Raw genomic sequence first — 13,584 nt, 5'->3', positions numbered from 1 at the left:
TTAGTCAGCACTGAAGCTTTTTTAGAGTTCACTTTTTGTAAATTTGATTCCTTATTGACATCATTATTTACACTTTTCTTTCAGTTAATCTTTCATCTCTTCTTCCATCGATGTGGTGGAGAACCACATGATTTTTGTGTGTTATGTTCGTTTCACTTTTTTTCTCAATTAATAATGCTGTACCAATTCATATTCCCACCAACAGTGTACAAGGGTATCTATCTCTTCTGTCACATTCTCATCAGCATTTATCTTTTACCTTTCTGATAATAACCATTCTAACAGATATGAGGTGATATCTAATTGATTTGCATTTCCCTGATGATTAGTAATGTTGAGCATCTTTTCATATGTTTGCTGGCCATTTGCATGTCTTCTTTTGAGAAACGCCCATTCAAATACGTCTTTTGCTCATTTTTAATCACGTTATTTTGTACAACCACATGCAACACAGTATGGAAGTTCCCCCCAAAATTAAAAATAAAACTACTTTATGATTTAGCAATCCCTATTCTGGATATATGTGCAAAGGAAATGGAATCAGAATCTGAAAGAGATATCTGTACTCATTTTAGTATTATTCTCAATAGCAACTATATAGAAACATACTAAATGTCCACCAAAGGATAAATGGATAAAGAGAATTTGTTATATACATGGAATTAAATATTATTTAGCCTTAGAAAGGGAAGAAATACTGCCATTTACAACAGCATAGATGAATCTGGAGAACATCTGCTAAGTGAAATAAGCCAGATATAGAAAGACAAATACTGCATGATCTCACTTATATGTGGAATCTAAAAGAGTTTAATCATAGAAGCAAAAACTAAAATGGTAGTTACCAGGAATAGGAAGGAAGAGAAAGGGAAGATGTTGGTCAAGGGGTACAAAGTTTGTTATGTAGGACAAATAAGTTTTGAAGATCTGATGTATAACAATGTGTTAAAAATTCTGTATTGTATACCTGACATTTGCTGAGAAGGTAGATCTTAAGCATTCTTACCACACACATGAAAGGAAGAAAGAAAGAAAGAAAGAAAGAAAGAAAGAAAGAAAGAAAGAAGAAAGAAGAAAGAAAATGGTATAACTATGTGAAGTGACAGATATATTAAGTAGCTTAAATATATTGATTATTACACAATATATATGTATACCAAATCATTAAGTTGTATACCTTAAATGTATAAAATTTTAATTTTCATTTAATTAAATAAAGCTAGAAAATAAAATGAACCAATAATATTGCAAACCTCATTTCCAAAATCTAAACCTCTCACTTACAAATATAGCAGAGAGGAGTTAACATGGCAGAGAAATAGGGGGACCCAAAGTTCCCTCATCCCTCAAGCACAGCAGTATTGGGGCCAGAAGACTTGAAGTTCCAGGAATCCAGGCTACAGACTGATAGAAACATCTCCAGGAGCCCAGAGGGACAGCTTCGTAGACCATAGGTGTGTGATTGTGAACTGGGAAAGACAAAATAAGCAGTGTAGGCATGGAAGGGAGGGATTCCCTTCCATGGAGAGACAAAAGGAAGAGAAAGAGAGGCAGTAGAAGTGTAGGATTGTATTTGGATAAGAAAAACCACGGACCCGGGAATGGAAAAAATAGAGAGAGAACCAAATTCTAACTCATTCCAGTGTTGCAGGGCTTTCTCCAGACTGGGACCTGGAGCTCTGTTCACATGCTTGGGAATGAGGGGAGCCATCCCAGGGTCAGTACCAAGCTCAGAGGCACAGTAGAAGAGACCAATCCCCTCCCTTGAATACTATGGGAAGAAGACATATAGCCTCTCCAAAGACAAAAGACCTGCAGGTGCCCACCAGCCAGAGGCCCTTTGTCACCTGGCTGGGTGGAGTGACTCTACCCCAGAACCAGGGCACATGGAGAGAGATCCTTTAAGACATCAGGGTTTGAATACCAGCTGAGTGCTTGGGAGGCACAGGAGAAATGTGGAGTAGAACAAACCAGCCCACTTGTACCCACAGGGCACTGTGAGGACGACCTGAACAGAGTGATTTGGGACACCCAGTCTGGGAAGGAGAGACTGGAGTGTCACCATTTTCTTCCCCGTCACCAGCAAGGTAGGGCTTCAGGGAAGGGACAAAGGGTCCACAGTGGAGGTGAGACACCTACACCAAACCACACCCCTCTGTGCGTGGTAACTGCATATCTAACAGAGCAATATTGACCAGAACCAGACAGCCCCTCCCCCAGACCAGTGCAGTCACCAGTTCCAAGGCACCATCAGATAATAGCCCAGTGGTTTTGCATTTTCTGATTTGATTCTTGGTCAATTCTTTACATATATATACATTTTTTTTCTTATCATCCTTTTCTTCCTCTTATGTCTTCCCTTCTCTATTCTGGTTATTCCGGCTGTTGGTTTGTTTAAGCAGACGTTTTTAATCTATTCTTTATACACCTCTACTGTATCTCCTTCTTCTTTATTTTCCTCCCTCTCTCTCTGTATTAAGCCGTATTGTTTCTCTGATTCTCTGCCTGGTCATTTTTTTTTTCTTTTCTTTTTACCAACCCCTCTCATTTCTCTCTTTGTATGGGATAAGGCTTCTTCTCCCACCCTGTTTTTAATTTTTTTTCCAGTGTTAATTCAATGAACAAATCAAAGCACACCTGATGGAGGGTCCAAACCAACACTACAATTAGGGAGATAGAGTAACCAGAGTCACAACAACAGAGAGCACATAACACACTCCAAAAACACCTCCTAAAGGGCCAGGTCCTGGACAGTGTGTGACCCCTTTTTAATATAATAGTGTTTTCAGGTGCAGGACACATAACAAGCTATTGAAACACACTGAAACACATAAAGGACAGAAAACTAACCAAAATGTTGAAACAGAAGAGTTCTCTCTAAACAAAATTCCAGGAAGAAATGACAACTAGAAAATTGCTCAAAACAAATAAAAACAATATATCTGAGAAAGAATTTAGAATAATTGTCATAAGATTAATAGCTGGGCTTGAAAAAAACCATAGAAGACAGCAGAGAATCTATTGCTACAGAGATCAAGGAACCATGAAATAGTCATAATGAATTAAGAAATGTTGTAAAGGAGATGCAAAATAAACTATTTTCAGTGACAACAAGGATGGAGGAAGCAGAGGGGAGAATAAGTAAATAGAAGATAAAATTATGGAAAATGATGAAGCCAAGAAAAAGAGATATAAGAAAATACTAGGAGCGCCAGTGTGGCTCAGTCAGTTAAGCATCTGACTTCAGCTCAGGTCATGATCTCATGGTTGGTGAGATCGAGCCCTGCGTCAGGCTATGTGCTGACAGCTCAGAGCCTGAAGCCTGCTTCAGATTCTGTGTCTCACTCTCTCTCTCTCTGCTCCTCCTCTGCTTGCACTCTGCCTCTCTCTCTCAAAAATAAATAAACATTAAAAAATTAAAAGAAAACATACTAGAGCACAAGGAGAGAATTAGAGAACTAAGTGGTTTAAAGAAATGTAATAATATCTGTATCATAGGATTTCCAGAAGAAGAGAGAGAGAAAGGGGCAGAAGGTTTACTTGTACAAATTATAGCTAAGAACTTCCCTATTCTGGGGAAGGAAGCAGGCATTCAAATCCAGAAGGAACAGAGAACTCCCTTAGATTTTTTTAAATGCATGCCATAGAAGCTGGTATGCAATGTTTGCATTATTTTTTTAAGATAAATTCTGTCATGTCCATTTGTATTTCCCTTTTTACCCAATATGTTTTTTTTTTATGAGAAGCATTGTTTTTAAATTTTCACATGGAAAGAATTTTTTTAACCATATATATTGACCTACAAAATAAATGTAAACTACACAGCTCTTATATTTAATGCTTAACCAAAAGACAGAGAACACTGTACTGCCACTGGGGACATCACTGCTGCTTCAAGAAATTAGACACGAACACCATATACTATATTGTTGCAAAACTACAGTGACAGAAAGCATATCAGTGGTTATCAGAACCTATCGTGAGGTAATGGATTGGCTGTGAAGTAGCATGAGGTACTTTTTTGGAGGGATGAAAAGTTCTATATCTTTATTACGGTGGTGGTTACACTAACTTTGTTAAAACTAATTTAATTATACACTTAAAATTTGTTAGTTTTATTCAGCTATTTTCTTCATTTTGATTTATCATAAAGATTCCCTTGAAAAGAGAATTGCTTGAATGATATTTTCGTACTATGGCAGCGTGCTCTCTCATTTTATTCATTCAAGAAGCCGAGTGCTAAGTCTATCCATGATTTGCTAGGCCCTAGGGTATATAATTGGAGGAAATAAAATATATCCTGACAAGGACTTAAAAATCCTCTTCTTTACCATCAAATTTCAATAGCTATAGGAAAAGAGTCTCTGGATCCAGAAACCAATTTCCTTCTCCAGCAAAGTATTTCACTGTCACTTCTATACATGATAAGTTAATCAAAGAAGAATAAAGTGGTGGAAGGAGAGCCTGGTGGCTCAGTCACTTAAACATCTGACTCTTGATTTCAGCTCAGGTCATAATCTCAGATTCATGGGAATGAGCCCCATGTCAGGCTCTGGGCTGACAGCACAGAGCCTGCATGAGATTCTCCCCCTCTGTCTCTGCCCCTCCCCCATCCCCCCCCCACTCCCTCTCAAAACAAAAAAATAAGCTTTAAAAAAATTAAAAAATAAATTTGTGTAGAAAAGAGATTTATGAATAAAAACTAAAACACATAAATAAAGACAGAAGGTAAAAATAAAGAATATTTTTATTTCTGTATGCGTGAGTGACAGAGAGAGAAAGAGAGACTGAAGACTTAAGAAGGAATTTGGGGTGATTGAGAAAAAGAAAAAAAAAAGAACTGATTTTTAATGGAGTATTCTAGGATTTATACTGTGGTTAAAGTGTAGGGTGATGTATGTCACTAGTGATTTTACAAGCAAGTTAACTTATTAGCTGAGTTTCTTTCTATAGAAGAGTGTACATTCCTTCAGAATCTGCCTCATTTTAACCACATTTTTTGTGACTAATGATTCGAGATCACATCTTCAGAACAAAATGTAAAACCAAAAAGATCATTTTCAATTAAGTCCCACTATGAATACATTGCATATGCAACATATAATAGGAACCATTGAAAGTATTGTTTAAAATGGGGACATAAGAGACTGAAACATATCATAAATAAAACTGTTATATTATGTATATGAGATAGAGAAACCAATTGTGTTTAGGTGCATTTGAGAAGATTTTTTAGAGGAACTGTCATCTGTAAAAAATCTTTTAATATGAGTTTGAGGGCTATACATGTATATGGATATAAGATGCTTTAACATTTTCAAAAGGGATTATAATGAATAAATAATACCTTCCATGGAAAAGAAATGTGGATGTGATAAAATATACATAAAGAGTATGATGTATAATTGAGACTCATTAAGCTATTTTGAAAAGTAGAATAAATTTTTGTTTGGTAAGAAAAGATAAAAATATTGCCAGACTGAACAGGTGTCTTTTTTTCCCTCTTGTTACTGTAGTATTATCTACCTTTTGGGTTTTTTTCTTTTTATCCTGACCAGCAGGTTTCTTTGCATCAAGACCCACAGTGACAATGCTGCAATATTTTCCTCACTGGGGTCCAGCAGTGCTAGTCATTAAATCCATATGTGGTCACTTTATAGGAAATTCCTCCCGAGACCCATTGCTGGGAAGATACATCTCCTCTCCTTCTATATAAAAGTAATGAAATTCTCTTTTCACAGTACTGCATTACCTAACTAGGTATGTATGTTAAAAATCAAACCAAACTCTCATAAGGCAGAAAGTCTGATGACTAACTTTTTATAGAGTTTCAAACAGCCTGGAAACTTTGTTCTGGATAATTCTCTGAGAAGAAAAATATTTCCTATAATTCAACAGAGGTACTCAGAGTGAACAGGGGAAATATTTAACCTAGGATTCTTAGATGAACATGTGATTCAATCTAAATTGTCTATTTCCTTTCAGCCTTTTTCCTGTCTCTGTACTACCTGGAGCTGGGGGCGGGGGGGGGGGGCTTTCTCCAGGTCTCAAAGGCCACCCTGAGGTACAGAACAACCCTGAATAATTTCCCTTAATGGTGTCAGTCTTGATGTACAATAAGATTATTTAGGATTCCCCTCATATTTGCTGAATCATAGGAGCCTTTGCTGGTAAGAATGGGGTATATGTATTTATAAAAACAAGGTCATTGGGACTTTATGCCTGTGGGGAAAACTCATCGGTTTAGAATTTTTTCCAGCTTACTTCTGACTTGAAGTGTACTTGTTTACTGTCTTATTACTGCTGGGTCCTGCTATTTGCCAAAGCCCATTCACAATAAAGATAAATCTGTGCCAATGTGCTTCCCCTCTAAGGTAATGGATTAAAAGTCCATTTATTGGAAACACCCTTAAGGAGTGGCATTAATTGACAGAAATTTAGACTATGTGGAAATATAGTGAGGCATATTATGTAGGCCAGGTGATTCTTTTAAGGTTCCTGAAAATATAGCACATGGACAGCTATCATTCTGTCTTCTGTAGGCACTAAATATCATCCATGTGGAACAAATTAAATAGTTTCTTTCTGTCAGTGGTATTCAGAAGAAACTCGTGCCAAAAAAATAGTTATAACGACATATAACTTCCAATATTACCTTTCAATTTCAAATGCCAGTCAGAGTAAAGATAGATAATGTGCATCTTCTCAGGCAAAATCATATTGCAAAGTGATTTTCCTGCATGACACTCACTTACAAAAGTATTAACGAGATAAAAATGTGCATGATAGAAAGTTTCTGATAGTAGAAGCATGGCTGGAACAGCTTCATAAATAAAAAACAAATATTTTCTAGATAAAATTAGATGATCTATGATAAAGTTTTAAAAGGAGAAACTCTCCAAAAAAAAAAAAAAAAAAAAAAAGGAAAAGCTCTCCTAGGAAAATAAACACTTAAAATCATATTGAAATGTATAATATATTTATATATTTACATCAGATATTTATTACAGAAACTTACACTTGTAGTCAAAATTAATTGTTCTACAGTGCTTATTTACATGATGAATAGTAAAGGCTTCATGCAATTTGGGTTATCCTCATATCCACAGTAAACTAAACAGTAAATATATTTCTTCAAGAATAAGAATCTGTGGGGCACCTGGGTGGCTCAGTCGGTTGAGTGTCTGACTTCAGCATGGGTCATGATCTCGCAGTTGGCGAGTTCCAGTCCTGCATTGGGCTCTGTGCTGACAACTCAGAGCCTGGAGCCTGCTTCTGATTCTGTGTCTCCCTCTCTCTCTGCCTCTCCCCCGCTCATGCTCTGTCTCTCTCTGTCTTAAAAATAAAGATAAACATTAAAAAAAAATAAAAAAAAAAAAAGAATAAGAATTTGGTGGGGCACCTGGGTGGCTCAGTCAGTTGATCATCGGACTCTTGATCTCAGCTCAGGTCAGGATCTCATGGTTTGTGAGATCGAGTCCTGCATCAGGCTCTGTGCTGATGGTGCAGTCTGCTTGAGATTCTCCCTCTCCCTCTCTCTATGCCTCTCTCTATGTGCGGTCTCTCTCTTTATAAATAAATAAATAAATAAATAAATAAATAAATAAATAAATAAACTTTTAAAAGAAGAACAAGAATTTGCTAATTCTGAAGAGAAACAAAATTTTAAAAATGAAGATGACTCATAAATATACATATATTAATCATATTATAACCATTCAGTCATGTGTAAGAGTTGAGATTTTATTTAGGGAATACAATCTGTACACAAAAGTATGGTGAACATAATGAATATTGTAGTAATTACCATAATAAAAATACAAGTAACATATAAAAATGAATCTGGAAAGGCATCTTGGAGAAGGGAATTTTAATCTGAGCATCAAATTAGAAATGATGTATATACAGGTAGAAATTTGACATTTGAGATGGAGGAAAACAATGAAGAGATATTAAGTGAAATATTGCCACTCTTTCAGAGATGCACCAGTTGGCTTTGGTATTGGGTAAATAAAAGTGAAAGGAGGAATGTGCATGACAAAGAGAAATCTTTAATTTTGATTAGGATGTTAGTTCATGTTGCCAAAGCAATCATAAAATATTTAAAATTCTATCTGTCTGAATTATGCAGATTCCCTATGAAGTTAAATCATATATTTGGAAAATAATTTGGGTTCATTAGCATTTAGTCTTATTTTTGCTATTTACTATATGTGTGAGGTGACCATATAGCTTTACCTGGCACAATTCTGATGTATGCCAATAGAGTCAGATTATTATTAATAGCTTCTCTTTTTCTTTCAAACAAGTGCTGGCTTAGATGATGTGCTATCCATGGCGTTGGTTAACTTCTTTAAGTTTCAGACTCCTTACCTTAAAATATGGATAATTTTTATAACTACCACATGGCATTGTGAGCAGTAATAATACAGTGCCTGTAGAGTACTTAATTCAGTACCTTTACAAAGCAAACAATTGATAACTGCCAGTTATAACAATTTAATTATTAAAAGATGACAAATATTCAATTGGCTCAAAAAAATCAGTTATAGCACCAATTATTTGGATGATTTTACACTTATAATTGACTAGAATATTGACTAATTGCTATATATAAATTAGTAGTTGTAAAAATATTCTTTTCTTTCTTTTCTATCTCATTCACACTACACACAGTCTACAAGAAATTATCTTCTAAGGCCAGTATATATTGAATATTATTCTAATAAATGGAAACGGTTACTTTTGCCTCCAAATTTATTACTTAAATATAGATTGCATCATGGAAGAATATAATCCCAGATATATAAACAGATGATCCAGATGACAGTGATGAAGCATTTCTATTTCCTTAGACACAAATAAAACTCTGATAAAACCAGTGTATAGTCTGGAGCAACTTTTTTAAAAGTTTATTTATTTATTTTGAGAGAGAGAAAAAGCATGTACACAAGTAAGGGAGGGGCAGAGAGAGAGGGAGAGAGAGCATCTCAAGCAGATTCTTGTCAGCATGGAGCCCAACACGAGGCTTGAACTCACAAACCATAAGATCATGGCCTGGGCTGAAACCAAGAGTGGGTTACTTAACTGACTGAACCACCCAAGTGCCCCAAGTCTGGAGTGATTGTTAAAGATATTTAATGAATCTTTTCAGTCCTTTTATAAATGATATCATGCAAAGCTCTCTGAACCCAAACCCCCCAAAATGTTAGCTTTAGCCTGATATTTCACATGTTTCAGTACAAAGATGTTCTTTAGATTTGCAAAGACATTAACATATATCCTGTTAAGGAACAAATCTCTCCACCAGCTAATAAAAACATTAATATAGAGTAAAAAAATACTTTGAAATATCTTTACATAAAAGTGTTTAAACATTACTGTTCTAACTCTTTTGGTTTTGAGATGTTGTTTTAATTACATTCAATAGTGTCTCACAAAGCATCAGAACATCCAGGAATATTCTGATTTCTGTAGTAATTAGAATCCATGCCACCCCCAACTCTCCTTCTTCATAAATTCAGTAGAATTTTAATATTTCTGAAGAAGATTCAGAAAATATCCTTTAAATTTTTTTTTAATGTTTAGTTACTATTATTATTTTTTGAGAGACAGAGAGACAGAGTGTGAGTGGGGGAGAGGCAGAGAGAGAGGGAAACACAGAATCTGAAACAGGCTCCAGGCTCCAAGCTGTCAGCACAGAGCCTGATGTGGGGTTCGAACCCACGAACTGTGAGATCATGACCTGAGTCAAAGTCAGATGCTTAACCGATTGAGCCACCCAGGTACCCCCCAGATAATATTCTTAACAGATAGATGTTGGAAATTTTGTTTGTTATGTTTTTAAATTTACTGCATTGATATTGCTCTTATTAAAATAAGGAGGGAATATATCAACATTTCTTTTTTAGGAGTCAGAAAAGGTCATGATCATGACATAAATGAAGTGTCTCCTAATTTGGAGGAGGAACCCCAGTACCTCACAGCCTTCAAGTCACAAATCTTTCAAGGTGAAATCCGGTAACAGCCTCGCTGGGTGATGTTATCAGCATGCTATCAATCAGAACCCAAGTGGGAATGTATAGCTTGAGTCTAAAGAGCTCTTCAGAAAATTTTTAGTTCCTTTTTCTCCATCTAATTTGCCTAAGTTACTACAGAAAGTGAGTCAAATGTAACCAGAGATAGCTATAGATATAATAAACAAAACAAAATAAAACAAAAACAGACTTCAAAAAAAGAAAGGCAAAATGAATTTTCCCTTTATTTGAGATGTTTTGTGGTCAGGGAAAGAATGTGAAAATGTGGGCCCAGCTGGACTAGCCATGAGTATTGACTTCCTCCATCTGATTCCAGTTGTGTCAGTTTTCAGTCAATTTTAGATTATGATTCCCTTCAGCTATTTTTGTGAGCATACGAACAAATTTGTGAATAGCGTTTAAGCTTTACAGAATAGACTATGAGGGTGAATTGGGGTTAAAGAAGAGGTAAGAGGCTTAAATATGAAGAAATTACATGAAAACCTTTTTCGAGTATGTTCATCAATTGCAACTGGTTTGACTGAGGCATTTTGAGACTTGAAGTTGACTTTTGATTTTGGAATCTCTGTTCTAACCCTGGAAGTTCAGCCTGCTTTAATAGGCTTAGTATTTCTACCCAAGCTATGATGATGATTAAAAGATGCATTATATGCAACAGAATTACAAGTACTCATTTCAGGACGTTTCTTCAGAAATGTTGAAGTGTGGCTGCATTAGTTTCTTATTGCTCCTGTAACAAATAACCATTCATTTAGTAACCTAAAACAACCCAAAGGTATTATCTGACAGTTCTAGTGGTCGGATTCAGACACGGGTCTCCCTGGACTAAAATCAAGCTGTTGGTGAGGCTGTATTGCTTCCAGATCCCTTCTTCCACTTTCCCTTCCTTTCTCCTTCCTCCTCTCTCTAGAAGAGAAGTCATTTCCTTGCATTTCCCAGCTTCTAGGGGCTGCCTGCATTTCTTGGCACATGCCCATTGTTTCATCTTCAAAGCCACCAATGCTCAGTTGAGATTTTTCTCATATCACAACACTATGACTCTGGCCATCTGTCTTCCTCTTCCACATTTAAACGACCCCTGCAATGACATCTTGCCAACTTGGATAATCCAAGTTGGATACTCCCCTTATTATAAGGTTTATCTGGTTATCTGATTAGGAAACCTAATTCCATTGGCAACCTAAAATCTCCCTTGTCATGTGACATGACTTATTCCAAGGTTTCTGGGATAAGAACATGGACATATTTGAGGATCCGTAAATTCTCCAGGAATTGTTTTGTTTTGTTTTGTTTTGTTTTGTTTTGTTTTTATTCTGCTTTCAATAGTAATGTGAGCAAGTTGATAACCTAACTGAATGTTTAGGTTGTCCCTGCTGAGGACTCTACATGTCTTGAGGGAGACTAACCTGATTCTCTTCCTTGGCAGGTCTTTGACCCAGGTACACTTCTTAAGAAAACACATCCATAGCCTGGTGAGATGTGGGCTATGATAACCATTATTCATCACATAATATTGCCTTGGTGCATCTTGTTACATGCAATAAAGCGTTTCCAGATTAGGGATGGGAAAGTCTTATAGAGAAATGAGAACAAAAAAAATATAGTCACACACTAAGCCTAGGTATGAGTCAGTAAATTATAGGAAGATGTGGTAGGACAAAGATGATGTTCACCATATAACAAGAGATTGCCGGCATGTCTATTCCAGCAGACAATGTCAGGAGGTCCAACTGAGAGAAATTGGGGTCTCCATAAAAATCATCGCATGGGATTTGGAAGTCAAGACCAGACATGTTAAGAGACTCAATACAAGACTGACGGGCAGTTGCATCAGAGATATCTATTTGCTCTTAGTAAGGTCTATAGTCATTGTCTGGTCCATGGTTGGGGAAAGTTAGAGGAAAAGATCTATGGTCATAGTCTGGTCCATGGTTGGGGAAATTCAGAGGAAGTTGAAAGTTTCAGATAAACTGGGTTACTGGCAGGTCACTAAAATAGGAGCTGTAGTAAAAGGACTTCTATTTTCTAGAAGAGAGAGTAAAATTTTGGAAAATGGAAAATTAAAAACCCAAATATTGAAAGTGAGATCTCAAGTCAGAACAATTCTAGCAGTATACACTGACTGCTGTATCCTGAGCTGAGTAAAAGTTAATTAACTTCTTCTGCTTAAGTCGAATACATTTGAGAGATAGAAGTTAAGCCGCAGCTGATTCAAGTAGACTGAGTGGTGGATTGAGAATGTTCGTTCTGAGAACGAAAGGCAGTAACTAGCATCTTCAGCAATAATTTTATATTGAGCATAAAATACTTTATATTATTATTTGTTGTTTATTTACTTTGCTTACGAATTATTCCTTTCAGAACAGTAACCAAGTCTTTTTCATCTCAATTTTCTCATAGAGTGCCTAGGATAATGTTTTTTCATATAAAACAGACACATGAATTTTTCCTTTCAGGTTGTCCAGTTAGGGAACTTTACCTATTCTAATCACTTTGTATTTGTTGGCTTGCTATTAGGTGGTTTATAAATATATATTGGCCTCACTTTTTAAAAACATACTTTATTATCACTTCTCGGCCTTTTGGCTAAGATCAAGTGTAAAAAAAAACACTTTATTTTTTTTAAGTTTATTTATTTATTTTGAGAGAGACAGCATAAATGGAGGAGGGGCAGAGAACGCGGGAGAATCCTAACCAGGCTTGGTGCTGTCAGTGCAGAGCCTGATGCAGGGCTTGAAGCCTCAGGATCTTGAGATCATGACCTGAACTGAAACCAAGAGTTGAATGCTTAACCGAATGAGCCACCCAGGCACCATATATTGGCCTTACTTTTACATGTGTTTCTAAAGACAGTTGGTGACCTCTACATATAAGAATTCTAGAACAGGAAAGAGAAACTATGGCAAACTGGTGAAAACATTATTTGAGGATAAAAAGAACTTTCAGCATTTGCTTATTCATAATTATTAGGTCACCTCTTATTTCAGCTATTCCTGATGTTTATTCTTTGAGAACTGAATTCTTCAAATATCATGAACCATATATGTACTATCTGCTATTTTCTCGTCCTCTGCTGGTTGCTCTAACTTGTAAGTAGTTTACTCTTATTGCTTTTCCTTACACAATGTCATATATTTGTTTATCAATTCAACTCTATTTTTTTCTTTCTTAAACAAATAAAATTTTTACTTGCTGACCTAGGGTTTTTCCTGTCACAATACAATTTACATATTTAATATTTCTTTTTTGGTTGATATTTAACTGACATATAACATTGTGTTAGTTTAGATGTACAGCATAATGATTTGATATAGGTGTATATTGTGAAATGATCACCCCAATATGTTTAATTCACATCTATCTTCACACATATTTATGGATTTTATTCTTATGATGAGAACTTTAAAGATCTACTCTCTTAGTAGTAGATATTTTAACCTATCTCAGTGTAAAGTCAATTATTTAATTATTTCCCCTTTGCACTGGTCTCTATACTGTCTTGGGCCTTTTATGCATTCCGGTCCTAAGATAGACAATTAGAGAGACA

General features: G+C 35.9%; 1 non-coding gene across 1 annotated transcript; it reads left to right on the top strand.

The window, feature by feature from the left end:
• The first annotated feature begins 12,603 nt into the window (after positions 1-12,603).
• LOC121034288 (U2 spliceosomal RNA) lies at positions 12,604-12,798 on the top strand. Its single transcript, XR_005792363.1, has one exon. It is a non-coding gene; the product is annotated as a U2 spliceosomal RNA (small nuclear RNA).
• The last annotated feature ends 786 nt before the right edge of the window (positions 12,799-13,584 follow it).

This window comes from Herpailurus yagouaroundi, unplaced genomic scaffold (genome assembly GCF_014898765.1).
Source record: "Herpailurus yagouaroundi ecotype Mexico unplaced genomic scaffold, PumYag 159, whole genome shotgun sequence".
Classification (NCBI taxonomy): Eukaryota; Metazoa; Chordata; class Mammalia; order Carnivora; family Felidae; genus Herpailurus; species Herpailurus yagouaroundi.
Note: the sequence above shows the minus strand (reverse complement) of the source record. Positions and strands in the feature narration are given on the sequence as shown.